The 20,208-nt window shown below is 37.1% G+C and overlaps 1 protein-coding gene across 8 annotated transcripts in view; it reads right to left on the reverse strand.

The window, feature by feature from the left end:
* The window catches only part of Rbp6 (RNA-binding protein 6), a 581,361-nt gene that overhangs the window by 431,987 nt on the left and 129,166 nt on the right, over nucleotides 1-20,208 (reverse strand). Inside the window, exon 1 of one of the 8 annotated variants that reach the window (XM_012364147.2) lies at nucleotides 10,760-11,354. The exons of the other annotated variants lie outside the window; for them this stretch is intronic. The gene's annotated coding sequence lies outside the window, so the exon portion shown is untranslated. Of the gene's footprint in view, nucleotides 1-10,759; nucleotides 11,355-20,208 lie in introns of those variants that run through there. 8 annotated transcript variants of the gene reach the window in all.

Below are 20,208 nucleotides of genomic sequence, written 5' to 3' on the forward strand. Positions count from 1 at the left end.
AAAGCTCGGTAGACGAGTTTTCCGCACGCTGTGGGCCTTAATAAAAATACCCACCAGTATCACACGTGCGCGGCGTATTCCGCGTAGCTTTATTGCATTAATTTTTAAACGTCACCGTTTATATCTCCGACACGATCGCCGCAAAGGCTGCATTGACGTCGTACTGCGAGAAAGTTGTAAAACCGTAAACCGTTTCGGCCGAGCATCGTGGCTGCGCAGTTTAAGCGTTTGGAAAGGAGCAACAGAAATACGTCCAACCGTTGACATCTCCCGCGAGTTTATTGCATTAATTTTTAAACGTTGTCGTTCACACAGTTGCCATACAAGCGTAAAGATGCGAGTCGAACTGATATTGCGCGAAAAAGTTGTAAAACGGTAAACATTTCGACAGTCATTGTAGTTACATGGCAAAGAGCTTTTGAAAAATTCACAAAAGAGTTGGTATTCGCTCCCGTATTTGTGGAAAAAAAGTAGGGCACACTCAGGCATCCGGCGTAGTAAGAGTCGCAATGAATGACTACTGAAGTATGACCAAAGCAGAATCTGGCAAAGTTATTATGTCATTTGCGGCAGAAAAATTAAGAGTTTAATCATCGTAGTACGTCTAATTGTTCCCCATTTTCCTTTATAAAAAGGATCATTCAAAAAGAAAAAAGATGAAATGGTGAATTTAATGAAAAATATCAAGATAGATTGCCATTAATTTTGAAATGCATCTCCAAAATCATGAAAAACCAAGCTTTTTAATAATCGTTGATAAATTATTATTCTTGAAACTTGATAGTTCATCGTTATTGAAAATTGAGATATAAATCATTAAGTGTTAAAATTGTTCAATTAAAATTTTTTGAAATTAATAATTAAATAAGATTAAAGAATAATTTGATTCCTTCAAAATGTCCAATTATTTAAATGATTCTGCAACCATTAGTGTCTCATGTTGAAACAAGTGCTATTTTTCTCACAGGTCGAACTATCGGCATCTATGGCTAAGCGGATATTGATTGAATCTAGAACACCCGGTACATGTGTAGAGCGTTTATCTATTCAGTCCCAACATCATAAATTATTCTTTTTGAGAAAGCAGCGGGGAAAAGGGATGCGGATGGAAGTCGAATGTGTACGTACAAAAGCCAAACTTTATCGGTCGCCATTGAATCGCGACGCGCACCACGAGACCGCTTTTAAGTCACGATAAAAGCGGTCGGTGCATGGAAACGCGTGTAAATCACCCTTTATTAAATAGGGCGGGAAACGCGCGGCTGCGAACGACGCAGCCGACCAGGAAGGACAAACGTGGAGGGGTCAAGCGGGAGACAGGCGCAAGCTTTTCGCACGGATACGCAAAGCTCGTTCTGGACCTGACACGAGCTACAGTACGCTCGTCATAAAAGCACGCGCGGCACGGATGAGTTTATGCGCCATAAATTTCGGACAGTCTTCGCCGCTCCCCCGCGAAAGAACGCAACGCGGACAGCGTGACGAGAAGTATTCTGTGAGCGAACGAAGGTGGTCGATCTTGCGCAACAAAAACTCAGCTGGGTCAAAAGTACTGCGGTGCAACGCATTTCAAAGTTACATCCGTGTAATTTTTCTACATCTACAAAATCTAAATGATAAACATGGAACTGCTTTCGTGAAGACCATAAACTAACACCGCGAACTAAGAAACAAACAAATTGCATGTTCCAATATTTTATTCTTATGTATAAATATGAAAAAATACGTACCAAGCTTAATTAATTAATTCCTTAGTCAATGTAGTCTAAACGAGAAAGATAATATATGTAATATTTAATTAATTAAATAAGAATTGAAATGTGTGTGTGTGTGTGTGTGTGTATTACTTTCATCAATCTATCTATTGTGGAAAATACCGCAGGATGACGAAGTATAACTACAGTAATTTATGCATGAGTGTTCCAACTCAATTATGTTCATCTTGCAGCTCTTCTTTGTCATTTTTTATGATACCATACTCACGGTCTGAGCATTAAATCTTCGTTCTAATAAACTCCATTAAGAAATATCGACAATTAAGACGTAATCAAAGTTCTGGAAGCAAGAAAGTTCACTTTTTCCAATAAATCAGTTATTTGCCACACAGTCTGGGATGTAATAATGGCTCATTAATATATCGATTCGAAAGAAATTGAAATACCCACATAATTATAGCGTATTTTTATAATGCTATGCAATATAATGATTTTGCTATCACATTTGGCACACTTGCATTTGTCAATTTTTTATACCGCAATTCACGAATCATTGCAAAGTTCTTCGAATGGGACGAGCACGAATGTGGAATAGCGAAAGAAAAGAGGCATGACAAAGTTAGAGGAGGGGAAGTCCCGCGCGCTTCGAACAAACAAATGAATAACATCGACGACCGGAAGGGGTGAGGCGGAACGACAAGCCTTCGTTTTCGAGTTCCGGCGCATTACGGATAATTAGATTGGATCCCGTTTGTTCGCCTCCTTCCTCTTTCCTAGCACTCTTCTTTCTCCCTTGCGCTTCCTTGCTTAGCGTCATTGTCCCTTTACTTTGAAAGAACGAACCGTAAGAAATCGGATATTTTCTAAGAAGTTTATAGTGCATCCGAGACGCGCTACGAATGTAGCTCGATACATTTCTTTCCAATATCATGCTTAATAGTGGATTGAGTTTCCATAATAGAAGACTTGTGCATAAACCGCTTCTCTAAAACGCTTTGCTTTCACGTCATTATATAAAAATAAAATTTTTAAATGTATAAAAGAATTTAAATCGGAGAATCAAACATTACTTCTCGTGCGTTTATGTTTAAATAAACATTTGCGCAAATTCCTTTCGCATGTTACTTTTTGTACGCAAAAAAAAAAGAGCGCTCTGACAAAAAGGGGTCGAGCAATGTAAGAACGGTTTTAATAATTCCGATATCAGCTTTTGCGATTCAAATGTGCAAATCGTCGATCAGTCTTTACTCTTTCGCGTGTTTCCTCTTTTCCGTTTTTGTTAATGCAGCAGTTACACGCGAGCGATAAATACCTTCTGTTACAATGGGAGTTACACAGTCGCATAAATCGTAAACGAAGCTGCAGTAGGTTTTCCGAGTTTCAATTTGCACGGGGCCAATAGTAGTACGCCCATATGTATTACGCGTTTACACGAGTCGCAGGCGCGGCCGCCGCGCCAGGTGATTCCGAATTCCAATTTGCGAGAGGTCAATAACGTCCGGCGTCCTATGTAAACCGCGAAAATGCATCGGCAATAGCGCGCCGGTCCGATACAAATCTTGATGATTCTTCGCCGATATTGACTTCGCTGGCGCACCTGCAAATATGTTGCGCCGCCAAAAGTCGCCCTCGCTTTGCGTGCATTTATTTGTAAACAACTGCAGCATCTGGTGCTGTTTGAAAGAATCGTTCTATATAACTAATATAGATTTCTGTTTGCACCATGCGCGATGAAAGGAAGGTTAATATCGATCATTTTGAAACGTTCGTAAAGACGATGAATGAATGCAAGGAAGAACGATCTGGCGATTCAACTCATTAAAATTCTACAAATAAAGGAGAAAATGATACATTTAAATCGATACTATTATACATTCAAACCGAGATTACTGCATACGTCTTTTAGAATTCTTTATATAAATGCTGCTGCGCTAATGATAACATCAATTTCTAAAGTAACATTTATCTATTCGATCACAAAGGCGCACGTGCGACTCTCGTAACGTCAATTCAGAAAAACTTTCGCTTTGCGTAAGACCGGCTTCCGACTAAAGCGATAGGTTTTGCGCAAGTGTCTTTGTAAGATATCGACTTGAAGGCATGAATTATGTTCATTATGTAAATTCACGCCGATCGGTAATGCACAATGCGCATACACACTGTAACGGAAAGGATAAACGGCTTTCGGTCATTTACGCGAATCGCGCATTTATTCGTGAGCCCTTGTCTGCAGTAAATCGAATCAATCGACCTCAAGTGTGCGCAACTACGTTGCAATACGTATATACGCAGTGTACATGCAGATTTGAATTGTGGTGCTTTATGACGCTTTATGACGCACTCCCAACGACTCCCGACGACCGCAGTCTTAAATGAAACGCGTACGTGTCGAATTAAGACACTGCGAATCTCGAAAACAGATGAAAATTGCGACCACATGAGATCGTAACTTGCAGCGCCTTAGACGCTAACATGGTTATTAACATGAAGTAATATAGATAAATTATATTATATTGCAACGCACCTAGCAGTAAATCGGAGATTGCATAATAAATTTAAAAAGCAACTTTAAACGCGGAGAATAAATAGATTTTATTTATAACACATAAGAAACACGATCCAATCTCATTTCTCATCACACAAAATTAAACGGTCTAATTAACTAAAACAATTTTGAAACCTTTAATTATTTATATCTATTATTAGCTTCATATAAAGAGCAAGGATTCCTTAAATAAATTAAAAGTATATCGTATCAAAATTTATCATATAAAATTATATTGTAATTTGGAAAATTAAACAATCATCTTAAAACGAATTATATCAATCTCAAATATCTTGAAAAATTGTGTCGATAAATGAAGAGATAAATTCTCAAGTATCAATAATACTTATAAAATCTTCCATGATAATTAATCTCTTGAATAAATGCAAGTTTCAAGGTGGCCACTACGAAGTGCTTGCGTCATGAGAAATACGGATGTAAATCTCGTTCACTTCACTTTTCAGAGTGATCAGTGGTATAATAGTTCATCGCTGCACTCGAAATTGCAGCAGCCGCGTAAGCATGATTCGCCATCGAGAACGCAGCAACGAGCTATCCAATGCGATTATCCGTTTATCGCATCGCTAGCATATCTCCTGTTTTGCAATTCAATCTGTGCCTACGAATTATGGTATAAATTCCACACAATTGTATAATCGATAAGATTTTTGATCTCCGATAAAAAAAGTTGCAACTAAAAAGACCTATATTATCAATTAAAACAAATGTGACAAGTACCGCCACTGCACATTTCAAAAAGATAAAATTAATGATTAAAATAATAATTCAAAAAATTAAATTATCGTCGAACCATCAAGTCGTGAAATATTAAAAAAATTGGCTGCAAATTTTATCAGTTGAAAATATTGCATTATCATAATTGTGCATCATACTTCTTTGAGCGTATAATTTTACTACAATATTCCATTTCATGCACATATTCATAATCTGTATGTCCATAGATTCCTGGAATTTCCATTGAAATACACAATGCATCTTTCATAGAATCCTAGTTCCATGGTTCTGTAAAGTTATAGGTTTCCAACCCATAAATTCATAAAGCACAAACTCTCTTGGATCATGGTGTATTCATGGATCTGTTATATATCCACAGATATATCTACGATCCACATAACCGCAGCTCGCTGAATCTCTAGAGCCATAGATAGATCGTTGAATCATACTGCATTTATAAATCGCTAGCTTCAACCAATTTCTACATCCATAATCCTTAAGACCCGCCAATTCTGCTCTTAGGTTACTTTTAGGTGCAACGATCTTGAATTAGACCAATGACACGTGCTTGTCTCAATACTCTCTCTATATTCTCACGCCTGGCAAACAAACTGGCTGTCTGAATTATATATAACTTGATTAATTCAAGAAGAAGCAGAATCGAAGATATTTCCTGTCCGCTGTGCAACTTGATTGAACCTCGCAAATGATGCTTACATAATTATGTTAGTTTGCTGAAAGATCTTCGCATAACGTAAATCCTCATCATACAGTTATAGTTTATTTAAAACCCTAAGCTATCAACTTCAACGCTCATTTTATTAATTTGTCTATCGCGTATGTCTTTCTACTTTATAAAGCTTATGATCGATTATTTTGTATGACAAATTTTTACGGACAAAAAAATTAGCTACTTAATTAAAAAAATAAAAATTTTTTTAATTTACAGATATATATATATATATATATACGTACTCATACATTATCTTTAGCGAAAAATCGATCAATTTTTTCTCAACAAATAGCGAATATTCCTTAAGTGGTCAATAACTGTATCGTTTGTCGTATCTATTGGCTCAGGTTCCTATAATGGCTTGCTGGTATATGTACATTTACATAAATTACGAGCGGCAGTAAATGGCTCCTGGTAACGATCGAGAAGGACCAATCGCGTTCGCGGGGACATGTAAATCACGTAGTTGCGTAGCGAACGCGACGGTTTCTGATGTAAATCTCGATTATTTGTCCATCGGCTATTTATCATCGCAATCCACCCGCGTTTGGTGTAGCCACGACGTGACAACGAGAGACGACGCAGTGTTATCGATACTAGTATAATTAGAACTATCGTACTCAATGATGAACGGATGAAAGAAGCAATTGAATACAAATACAAAACCTTACATATCTCTTTTTCAATTAATAAATCGTACAGTGTATGTATATTTTGATTGCTTTATACAGATAAGCATGGTAGAAATGCAATAAAGTTAAATATGACATATTCCCCGCATTTATCATTTTTGCAGATACTATAAAATGTTCTGGCAAAGATAAATACGTATATCGTTTATTTATCTATCAATATGTTGAAATTGAATTTGTTAGCCGAAGATTTATTCTTCATAATTATTCTGCCACAAATTAAATGCAATGATTCAATTTGTATATTACTTCAAATTGATCAGTATTAAAAAATAGACAAAATATAATTAATTGATTGAATAAATTCCTCTTTCCAATGTTAGAAAAAATTAAGTCCGTATAAAAAGAATATTGCAGATAAAAGCATCGTAGGTTAAAAAATGCCGTAAATCGTTTAAAAGATGTAGGTCGAAGATATATTTCATCTAGACAAGTAATTCGATACGACCTAGCAATTAAACGTCGCGAGAAAACATCCGAAAAATTCGGAGTTCCGGTGGGAGCTCAAGAGCAGCGACTGCAATTTTATTATTAGAAGCGCGAAAGCGGCGGAGTTTTATCAAACGATACGGACGTTGCAGAAATTTACGCGGTGCATTCTTGCAGATGGTATCGCGCGTATATCACCCGCCGGTGGCGGATTTAATGGCTCTGTGTAGTGTCCGTAGGGACGCTCGATTTCACGGTTTACAGGAACTCCGCCGTAATTGAGACGATTATCGACGTAAGAGGATTGTCCGTCGCGTCCTCATCGAGACACCGAATTATGCCAATACTGTCGACCACTTCGGCTCGGCGTGCTAATAGCGATGCCGACCGAAGATATTTGATGTCTCAAGATATCCAATCCAGATCTAATTTCTGCACCATTATAGGGTGAAATGATTAAATCGATAAATAAATTTATTTGCACTAACACAATCAACTTCTGAAATGCAGAATACATAATTTCTCAATGAAAAAAAAAAATGTAAAAATTGTGATAAAAGAATAAATAAAAATTTAATTTAATTTAAGTCAGATATTACAGATAGTAATTTAAATTTAGGTTATCGCGTGTAAACGAAAAAAGATTCAAAATACAAGTAATGATAAAGAGATAATGTATGTTACGTTAATTGAAATATTACAAATTTAATGTATCAAATTTTCAAATCAATTAAATAAAAAAAATATTAATATCAATTTTAAGGAAACAGTTTCAAATAAAGATCGTAAAGTTCAACAAAAATTTAGTAGCAATAAATCTTGTCAAAAAATATAACAATATGACAAAACAATGTACGAAAGAAATGTTAGTGCAAAAATACGAAAAAGTCACATATAAGTATTTAATATGAACGAGAACGACATGCCACTCGAGACATTGAATTCTAGAGGCGGGTTTTAGCCACCGGCAAAATATCTTCTATAAGAACACATCTTGCAATCCTTGTTTATACGCAGGGCGAGCGACGACCTAAAATTCCTGTGTCGGTTAGGCTCGTTACCCGTTATCATTATCGTTCTAGCAAGACGTCTTAATTGCATTCCTGGCCGATCTTGCGTCGCTCGAGGGAGAAACTGAACGTTATATTTCTTCCTTCCAGCCTTGTGTGCGAAAAGATGAGCATGACGCGAAATTAGAGATGGAAGAGCGAATAAAGTCAAAACAAACCTGACACGATAGCTTCGGTTTAAGTTTCAATAATATAAGTTTCGTTCGCGTTAAATTAATCGGAAACATCAGAAATATGAATTATCAAAGTTTTAATATTTTTGACTTGTTATTTTCCGAGCAATTACTTATTTAATTGAAAAGAAAGTTTTGTCACTGCGTCAAAAAGTTAATTAGCGCAATATCTTGGCAATAAATTTATATAAACGTCATCACATTGTACGCAAGCAGATCGAACTTCAGGAAAAACAAACTTATCTAAATTAGCTAATAAGAATTTTATTCTTCTAAATCATTTTGCGAAATTTAATCGACAATCGAAGTTGAATCGCCGCCATATCGAATGCATTTTCGTAAAAGGAAGCGAAGAGAAGACTAAAAAAAAGTAAATACACCCTTCCGGCCGATCGTACGGACACGTAGCTCGTAGATCAGAGCTAAGTATCCTTCGGGAATGCCCCCGGCGAGATTAATCACTAGAAGCAGCAGCGTACGTGGTGTGCAACGAGAGGAAAGGGATAAGGAGAAAAGAGATCAGAAGAAGCGAAAAAGAAAAGAGAAAGAAAGGAATGGTAAGAGAAACTCGGCGCATAATTCAGGGCGATAGAACGCGGCTTTCGAAACACGAAATCCCTCACCCCTCCCCCACGGTGATCCGAGCTTCCGCTTAAAAGTTAGGAAGTAGCTAACCGGCAAAAGTGACTAACTAGACGTAGACACGCGTGCGCGCAGAAGCAATTGACGGGGTTAGAGGACGAGGGGGAGCTTCATTTGGGACACGAAGACCCCGAAGAGGGGGCAAAGGGGATCGCGAGGATAGCGCATGGGGCGAAGGCGGACGAGGACGCCGGTGCATGCTCCCGTACGTGCATTCCGCAATCCGGAATACCGCTGCTGCTCTGCCGCATACATATTTATACCGCGTTTCTCAGCGATAATTCAACGATCATGCGACGTGCTCGTGTACGTCCCAGTCGGCACGCTGTCTCTCCGTCCCCCTTTTTACCTATTTTAACTTTTTCTATCTCATTTTCTTTCTTAATTTTCTTTTCTTTTTACTTTATTTATGTTTATGTTTGTTATGTTGCGTTTAAAAAGTACGTAAATTATATGAGCGTATAAACGAGAATTAAAACGGAAAATGCTGAAATAAGAACTATTTTATATGTAGCATTATTTGTAAATAATTATTTGTTATTATTATAATAATCAATTCTATCATATCTCGATATTATCGTAAATAATTATAACAGAAGATAATAATAATGAATCAAACATTCCGATTATTTTCTTTCTTTTAAATCACGGAACTGAACATGAACGGATACCTATACAGCTCGATTTCGTAACCATTACGTGAGAAAGCAGCTGATGCCCTGATTCTTGGGTCAAAGGCCACGCGATGTTTACCTCCCGCGGCGGACAACATAAAACTGGTTCTGGATTCTGATTCTGGCCGAGTAATGCTGCGATGCTTCATCACAAATCAGATCTCGATAGATTTTTTATATTGTTCTTGTAGATATGATATTGAGACCACGGTCTATCGGATTATTTCAAAGAACAGAAGAATTATCTCACCTGGTATCGATATTTCATTATTATTCTTGACATCAAGGAAATTCACGTTCGAATATAATATTACATTGCAGTAGTTTTTATAACTCGATAAATTATTTTATCCGGATAATATTGAAATTTATACTCAAGAAATTACATTAAAAATATAAACCTTAATGGAAATTTTATTGATTATCGACTACTTGGCTGCTTTCGCAAATTAATGTTTGAAAATAGCGCAGTATATCTGATAGAATACTGACGCGATATCAGCCGTAACGACGAGACTCATTTTTCTCCGTATCAATCTTGCGGACGAACAACGAAAACGCAATGACGCAAGAACTCGCAAAACGCTCGCTCAACAATCGACATCGACGTGGTTTTAATGTCCGTCGCATGTTCGCCGCAGAGTACGCGTGATAACACGTTAAGATTTTCTCACCCTACTAATAAAATTTTTAACGACAAAAGCTTGTAAAAAGGTCACATTTATAAATCTTTAAACATTATTTTTTTTAATTTTCAAGAAACGTATACAAATATTTAACTTTTGTATTATGTCTTGCGCGAAAGCTAGAACATTACATTTCGCAAAAACATTTAAATGTATCTGGCTTTACTTTTTAATAATTTAAGTTCAAATTTCACGTCTCAATTTAGTATCTGTAGATATGATTTTCTTGAACAATATAAATTGTTTAAAAAATATTCTATTTATAGAACTATTTATAGAACTCTTGTTAAAATATTTAAATACTTAAAGAACACGAAAACGCATTTAACTATTTGTTTCATCAATCAGAAGTGTTATAAAAATGTTAATAAAGTAAAAATTTTCCATAACTTATAAAGTTCTACGAAATAGTATATGAACTGTGTGAAATCTGTTACAATAACATATAAGCACTTGCTAGTATATTATTGTAAAAACTTTGTAATAATACTCGCTAATAACCGCAGAGTTGTTGTGCACAAAAAATGTTTGGCCTTGAGATAACATAAATATACCCAGACAGCGCTAAAATTCTGCCTCATAATTTCATATAGCTTCCTCATTTTAAGCGTAGAAAGTGTAAAGAAATATGCTTGTAAAAATGAAATTTAATATCTAACACTCACCGTTCGCAGCGGCAAGTGAACGCAGTATTCATCGTGTCAGGAACCAAACCTAACCTCGGCCTCGGCAGCAGGCGACCGCAGCAATCCTCGGTCCGAGTTTATACCGAAGTTTCTTCACATTTCACACACAAACACACACACACACACACGCGCAAACGAGATTGACGCGACGACAATTACGAGACATAACCGCGATTTCACCGTAAATCCTACGCACGATTTTTCTCGCGATCTTTCATTCCCGAACGTTAACTTTGTTAGCATACGATACGCGCCAAATATTTTACGACTTTGCGGCTGTGTAATCGGAGTTGTCGCATCGAGATTTCCACGAAAATTCTTATCGCGATTACTTCCGTAATACGTTTACTCCCGAATACTATACATATTCGCTCAACAAACTCGCCGAAATACGAAAAATAATGCGTAATACACTAGTAAATATGTAACACCGGCCGGCACGTTCCGAAATGTAACATGGCGCTCGACTTCGTGCGCAACTTCAGAATGATAACCGACGAAAGCGCCTCCTAATCACGCACAGAAAAGCTTTGTCGCGCGAAAAACAAATTCAAAAGCGATGATTTTACAACAATAATAGAAGTCAAAAAAAGTTAAAATCGGTTAAAAAAGACCATTTCACAAGTAATTTGTCGAATTTTGGCCGATCAAAGATCCCGAAAATAAAACATCACGAGAAATTTACGTTGGAAATATAATTATATTCTCGTTATTGTCGTCGCGTCGGTCACGAGTAATTGTGTGTAAAATGTGAAAGAACTTGAATATGGATTTCTTCTTTTCACAACCGTACTTTTTCACATTTTTTGTACTTAAGATGAAAAAAGTGATGGCAGAATTTTTACGCTATCAATATATTTATATTTCTTCAATTCAAAAAATTTTGTGCACAGACAAACGTATATACGATGTTCACAATAATTATAATCATTTCATTTTAGATTTAATACTAAATAATAATTGCAGATATCTATTTTATGAAGTTGCAGTAATGTCATATGCGAATTACATTCATGCAATGAGAAAAATGAACATTATTTTTCACAAACTGCTCGATCTTCGTAGCTATCATTGAAATGGCGCGTTAAAATGGCGCGTCGTGTTCTACGAAGATAAGGCTTTAAGGTCTTAATCCCCGTCGAGATGAAAGCGGAAAAAAGACGAGCAATGTTTCGATAATCTAGAGCGTTATTTCCGACGATTACGACACGCGGATTAACGACCGAAAGACATCGGAATGACAGCAAATCAAGAGAAAAATTAAACAAATTCACAAAATTAGAGGTTAAGCTCGACGGACAATAAACACAATTCCACCGAAAATATTTGCGTAAATATTTAGAAGAAACTAACCGCAATGCAGTAGCAATTTCATTCATTTAGCTTCATGCACGAGACGTCAAGCAAACGGCGACACCTCGATATTTCACATCGAGAAAACTATTTCTCTCTTTTTCCTAACTAGTCCGCGAACGATTTTCGAATAGGAAAAGAGAAAAAAAATGATGTTTACGATCGAGAAGCTACTGTTGCCCGATCGACATTGCGCACCGGACGGAGGAAATTGGTTGGTCGAGTTCGACCAGGAAATTAAGCGAGTCACGTGCTCATAATTACGAACACTCTGTGAAAAGAGCCCCTTGTTCCACAGCGTTCGTCTTTTCGCAAACATAACAGCAAAACTACAGAAAGGAAATTATACTTGTTTGAGTATTGCCACGTGTCAGACTTTGCCCTGATTGTGAAATTGTAGTTGTTCACAAGTTGCGCCTCTAACTATAGTATAAAAGCAGATAAATAAAATTATTTACAAAATTTTCAAGATGAATATCTTTTTATGACTTTCACGACTCAAAAAGGAACAAAGAATAAAAAGACCTGCACTAAGTAAATTAATATAAAATGCAGAAAACCTGTATTATACTTATTTTGAATTTTTATAAATCGCATTTGCAAATCAAACTTTATTGTAAATTGTTTATTTCATATTAGCACAATTTTTTAAACTTCATAGATATTTATATTAACTCAACTTTACAGCTTTATTATTATGAAATATTTTAACTGACAAGTCGAGTTACGTAATAAAATATACAAAAAAAATGTTTATACTAGATTTTAATAGCTGAATTTAAATCATTTGATTGTGAAAAGCATATTTTCGATGATACTATCTACCGTTTCATTCTGATTTGTAGCGAAAGTATTTGTGTTAACAAATTTTATTTGGCGGAATAAGCGCGAAAGAAACGCAGTGCGTAAAAAGCGATTATGGGGAAAGAGAAAGAAATGCAAGGCAGGCACGAGGAGGATAAAATTGCAAAAGTCGCACTGGCGAGTAATAATAATTGTTACCTCGCCTGAGACGAGGACGTGAGACGAATGTTGGAATGCAGGCCCGCGAAACCGCAAAGGCTAATTTAGAGCGAAAGGGCGAGCCCTTCTCTTAACGGCCGTCCCTTCGGCTTCGCCGCTTTACCGCGCTGAATGCCCTCTCATTAGCGCCTCTATTAAGATTTGATTAGTCTTAGGCACCGTGAAACGCGCGCATCCCTCCATTCACGAAATAACATCCTTCGCTCCGGCGAATATTCGCGCGGGTATAATCCATTCGTGCGTTTCGACCCTTTCAATGCTAAAATGTATCGCACGACATTACAAAGCTCATTATGCGCCACATGACACATTTTGGATCTTTTTTTAATATTAATTTAAATGCACCAGTTTGTAATCATTTTTTTTTAAAACTAATTTTTGTTAAAAAATAAAAGTAAAATTCAATTTTTCCTTGGATACTAAATCTGTCTGGGAAGACTGAATTTTCTTTTTTAATTCTTCTACTATTTGCAAAAATAAAATAATCTCGAAGTCAAGTGTTAAAAACCTGCAAGATACTCAAGGCTGACAGCAGTAATATATATTCCGTATTTGCAAAGAAACGTTAAGTAAATGTATGCAACATGAAGCGTGACGGATCAACCGAAGCGATGTTTTACCGCTTAGGGAAATTTCCGCGCCGTTTCGCCGACCGTGAACCTTTCGAAGTCCTTTATATGCGCTTCAAACGCGCGATCGGGAATAGAAAGAGCGAATCGTCCCTCTTTTTACGACACGATCTCGAGTGCAACGAATCACCAGTGGCTGCAGGACATACGGGTACCTAAGCATCGTCCTTACGATTCCGGATCATAAAATATCGAATTCAACGCATTATCGTTTGATCTCTTAACTGAAGAACTATATTCTTAAAGTACTGCTGCTGTTCTTTAGATTTTTCAGAACTAGCGATGCATTCAATATTAAAAAACGATGTATGATAGGTATTCATCATGTGAATATACTGTACGTATATCCGTATTCTTTTTTTGTATTTGTATAATCAAGAGTCGATTTTACATCTCTTCAGCGCAATTGCCAATTTCATCACCCGCGAACGGATTTAATCGACATTCGGCAGCTCACGGATCTCGAAATCATCGCGTTGAGTTTCGAGTTTATTGAAGTCGTAACGCGTTAGATGGCCGGACAATGGCATTTATTGTACTGAAACAACAATCGAACGCGATAGCGAGTAGCGATTCGGATGTGAGATAGGATCTTTTTCGCGATTTTGTCGGTGGACGCGAAACAATTCTGCTTATACAGCTTTTATAGCAATCTCTTTTTTTGTTGAAGCCTAAAAAACTTCTCCAGTGAAATCAATATTTTTAAATAAATTCGAAAATTATTTATTTATTAAATTCGCTAACGATGAATAAATTTTTAAAAATTTTATCGTTAAATATTGCAACTAAAAAATTCAAGTTAAAACGCTATTAAAATAAACCGGCTTGGAGCTAATAAAGGCTGTCTATCCACATGAACTTCCTCTTTAAAAAGCTTTAATCATGCCTCGATAAGTAATCAAATTTAAATACGTCAAAGAATTTTAAAATGTGATATAAAAATTTTCTATAAAACTAATTAATATTCACCTAAGCTAATTAATTAATATCCTAAAAAAGGAATACTTTCAAAAGTAGCACTAATTGTTATTAAAGAGATTCCGTTCACTCCTGCCCATTCTTTCATTTAAATTATTTAATGTAATAAAAAATAATAGAAACCTATAACCCATATAATATGTTACAAGAAGTAAGTGCGTCTGAAAAGCACAAGTCAAATATTTACATATGTACACCAAGAACAAGTTGGACGTAGACGATAACAAGGAAAACAGAGACGAACGCAAGAGAGATCAAGAGGCGAAAGAAACAGAAGAAAAAAAAGCGAGGCTATAACGCGTGTCCGAGATTCCAGTCACGGAATCCCACAATGCATCGAGGTCGCTTCGTTGCACCGGATGCGGCAGCGGGACCAATCGTACCCCTGCCCCCTCGCTCGTGCTCACTCCTGAACCATACCCTTCCCCTCACCTCCTCTTTCTACCTTCATGTCGTTCTCGCTCATCGGTTCTATGCACCGTCGCTGGTGGGTGCAGTCGTCTTCCTGATTTATACACTGCCTCTAGCAACAGCTGACTGGACGGAGAAAAAGAAAAGCGAAAACATGTATGCAGAGAAAGAAAGTGAACGGATAAAAACCATTCACAAAACAAAGAATGTTTATGGATGAGATAAGATCTCGACACGATCTCGACATGCATTCCTCAACATTTTAATACCAATTATTTGCGCTATGCTGAAATTAATAAAAAATTCTATTTTACTCCGACAGAAAAAAGCATTGCAAAAATCGACAAATCGATAGCGAGAGATAAAAAAACTGACAGAATGACGGAAACGATAACGTATCAACTATTAAACTGTAAAATTTTTCTTACGATTATTTATAAGCAAAAATCACATCCGCAGAAAGATGAAATCTGATTTTCTACATTTATTATTCACAGTAAAATATTTATGTACTTTATGTATTAATCTATTTAATAATTTGATATTTTGTTGTATTATAATCAAAATGTGTTATGCAAGAAATTGTACTTTTTAAGCGAGCACTTATGTGAAGATACAGCAGGACGTAAGTGTATACACCGTAATACCCTCTTTCGCCGGGACCACATTAGTGTTATTGCCAAGCTGACAGAGGGATTTCGCGCGGTCGAGCCAAGACGAAGAACGAGAGACACGTTTCTACTTCGCTCCGTCACTCCGGTCCTTCCCTGTCGTTCCTCCCCCTGTCGTTTTGCCACCTCTTCTCCCCCTTTAGCGTAGTGGCCAAGGGGAGAAACCACGACGGACCTGTTGCGGGGAGCACGTCGTAACTCTTGCGGCGAATGCCCATACACACACGTACACCGCGACGTAAAATCACGTTCACCTAATACTCGGGTGCAGCTATAGAAGAATAAGAACGAAAGGGAGAAAAGAGTAGAGAAACAGAAGGAGGAAGAGAAATTATTGTGTACCGGGAAAATTCCCCGAAGAATAAGCACACGTTGGTGAATGAAGAACAGACAGAAGTTGAACAGATTGACCGTGATACTAAATCATTATAAGTACATCACAGAATTAATGAGAAAATATTATACATACTGAATGGAATATTATTAAAATGCAAGAATAATCCGCCCGTTGTTCAATTTCAAATGAATTTGATATCGATGCAAACCTACTTGATATATTCGAGAAAATAACAAATACAAAGACATCTAAGAAGAAATTTTGCATGCTCGTGCCACGGAATTATTGATACAGAATGCTTTAATAATTTGCAGAAATAAGCAAAAGTTTGTCAAGAAACATTATAAAGAATGGAAAAATGCATGCATGAATCATATTTACATGTGGCAGCAGTGCGGTAGTTAGAAGTTACTAATCCGTTTGCATTATCTCGAACCAGTTTAGAGAGAGCTAGTGATTATTTAATGAAGACAGAGAGAACAAGAGTCCCATGAGAGGGAAAGGGAGAAAGATAAAGATGAGGAAAGCAATTCAACTGCAGGAAGGAACGTACACACGCATGACGGCTTTAGGTGTGCGTTCGTGCTCTAGGTACAAGCGGCCGGAGGACCTCGAAGACAAAGGGACATGCGAGCCGAATAACAGTACCAGCAGTTAGCGTTGGTAATTACGCCAGTGCGTTCCCCGGGAGCCGGGAATGGCGACGGAATAGTCATGGAATAGTGAATTCGCAGGGAGTGGCCGAGAGGACGAGGACCGGGCGACCAGGCGAGACCAATGTACGAGCACCTTCGATCGACCGAATAAATTTTGCGCGTGGAGACAGCAAACCCAGTAAACCCTTTGTACGATGTAAGTTTGAAAGCAAAGCGCGTCACGGGTCGAAATCAATTTACAGGAGAGCAGTTTAGGAAGCTTTTATCAAGTATCAATGTTGAGGAATTTTTTCACATCTCGCACAACGTAGATTTATCAAATTATTTAAGTTTATAAAGAATATGTCTTCAACTAGCCTCAAGTGATAGACAAATTAACTGACAACAAAACTAAAGGTAGAGAAATAATTGTTACGCTCGTTAGTTAAAATATTACCGTTTCCAAAGTTGTAAAAAAAAAAATATCGGACATATGTTTCGCAGTCAGAGCCATTTAAATGCCCTGCTACGATCTCTGTGTGAGAGATTTTTAAATGCCAAAGTGTTAAATGCTAAATGTTTCGTGAGCAAAGAACATTGTAATTTTGAGAAATACGAACGTAGAATATATTCAAAGTTTCAATGTCAAGAGTTTTGACGTTAAACAATGAGTTTCATAAAAAGAACAGAGAAAGAGAGAGAAAATAGCAAAAAGGGAGAAATGCCAGTTCGGTGATCGCGTTCAAGCGAAAAACCGGATTTCCGGTGACATTAAACGGTGTCTCGGCACGGCGGTTAGCGGCACAGCTCGATCCAGGTAACTTCTTATCCAGGTGCGAGACCGTGCCAGACGCATTTACCGGCGTTTCGTTTCGCTTCGTTCCCCTCCCACGCAATCCTTTTTTGCTGGCGTCTTCGAGAGCGTATCGCGAGTTCTCATCATCACCGGCGGCCTCCTTTTTTGCCCGCTTCTCCATGATGATCGGTTACCAGCGAAATCGTGCTCACGATAATGTCCGGATCGAAGAATGGAATTTCAACGAGTCATCTAATGATAATGTACGCATTACTTCGCGTGATGCGGTTTGCCACCTGAAGTCTTTATCAGGTGAAAAAATATTTTGCGCAGAACTTAAACTAAATGTTACATTAGCCAGATACATATATAAAATTAAAGAATTATATCCATTAACAACATATCCACATTAAAACTATGAATGACAAATATAAGGATAAAATAGAATAAACGGATAAATTAATAATATTCATCCAGAATAAAATAGAATATCTAAAAATATACTATACAAAGCTGTTTAAATAAAAACCAATTAATCAAAATTTCTCGTCACATTTCATGAATAAAATATTCCACATATTCCAAGAACAGTTCTGTATATAATTAGTTCTAGTTATAGAACTTGCTATGTAAAAAAGCTACTAATCACAAAATTATTTTTAAATTTATTTTAATAACTTCTTATGCATATATTAAATATAATCGACTGTGGTTCCTCGTAATTTACGATTGAAATAAAAGTCCTATTTTGGAATATTCTCCAAATATCATACGCGAATTGAATTTTAGTAAGCGGATTCTCGCGCTCTTGAATTATTCTGGAATCACTTATTAATCATCCACATTAATCGCCTACACAATACGTGCCGCGAGTTTCATTTTCGAGGGAAATCTCTTCATATCTCTGAATATTCGCATAACGATCGAGGCGAACTAGTTCCGAGACCCACTAGAAGCTTGCGGAGCCACGCACAGGATGTCGCCCCATTAAACAGTTCCGGGGATGGGATCAAGAAGTCATTAGCGATTAACAGTGAGTCGTATAATGACATCGTAATTGCATACGGCGACCGATGATTATGTTCATTACATTTAACATTTACGTGAAAATTCACGCCGCAATTTATTTATTCATGCTGCGGAACATTATACAAAACAAGCTGCTGAACGTATAAAAAGTATGCAAAAATAATTAAAGGGAAAGAAATTTATAATACTGTGAGAAAGTCACCTTCGCAATCGATAGTTACGTTCGTGCTATCTGATGACATATATTATATTTATTTGAGAGAAATAGTTTGATGCATGACCTACTTCAAACAGACCGCTTAAGACCGCTAATCTCGAAAGATTGATTTCGAATTGATTATTATCGGATAAATAAACTTAGCGAGCATGTTAACAGCCATATCGCGCTACGTAACGTGCAACTTATTTCCCTACTTTGTTGAGATCGCTTATAACAGTTCGCGTCGGCATAAGCGAGATCAATTTTCCTGAAGTCGATTCGCGACGATAACTCACTTTTACAAAGTTTGCGCATAGTTCGCCACGGCATAAAGCCACCCAATTGGCATTTACTGTCCCACTTACGTTCGTATGCCAATCGAGCGGCCGCGTGTATATTCTTGCAACGCGGCTCTGCAACAGCCGCGGCGTTATGTATCGACGACCCACCACGCACGCAGCGACCATGTGCACTGCAGTTGTCGTCCTAGGAAACGCGAATTACACGCCGTAAAAATGTGCAATGTTAACTGCACCGCAGCAAGCGAAAGTTAAGACCTCTGATTAAGTCGCGAGGACACGTGCATCTGCATAAAATTCCTCTTTTTTTGCATTTTGTTGTAAAGTCCCTAAGCTTTCGTACAAAATAATTATACCCTACTTTAATATCTGCATCTTTTTATTTTCTATTAAAATTATCTCAATTATTATATCATTTTATTAGCAATCACTCGTTGACCGTATTCTTTCGTAGCACACGTGTATGTTTCATACTTAAAAAAAAAATTAAATAAATAAATTAATTGAATAGTAAAAATAGAAACAACAGATATAAATGTCATAGATTTCGTTTCCAAGAAATTTCTCAATTAATATTCAACTGTCAAAGGCGTGATAGATAGAAAGAATCTTAAAACATTTATAATTAAAAACATAAAAAACTCAAAGATGAAAATAGATGACGCAAGAATCAGAGACCGGAATGATCATAGATAATCTAATAAACTCAACTTAGCAATCTCAGCATTATCAGTGTCAAATAAATTACAATATAAATCGTTTAGAAAATCGCATGCAATAATGTTCATTCAAATGCAACGTACGTTAATTAACAAATATTTTCGAACGATCACCAAATCCTCCGCAATATATTTAAATGCAAACTATCGATGGAAATCATCGTTCTTCCCCCTCCCGCCCGCGCTCGCGGCAATTCCGCGACGCGCGTTAAAGAGGAAGAAAAACCGGCCGGGATTCGCGACTTTGCCGAGCTCCATTATGTAATCGGCGAGGATGTAGGGTAAATGTGCATTTGAGTCAATTGGCGGGGCCGCGCGAGCGCACCTAGTTACGCTTCAGTGGCGTCGT

This window comes from Linepithema humile, chromosome 8 (assembly GCF_040581485.1).
Source record: "Linepithema humile isolate Giens D197 chromosome 8, Lhum_UNIL_v1.0, whole genome shotgun sequence".
NCBI lineage: Eukaryota > Metazoa > Arthropoda > Insecta > Hymenoptera > Formicidae > Linepithema > Linepithema humile.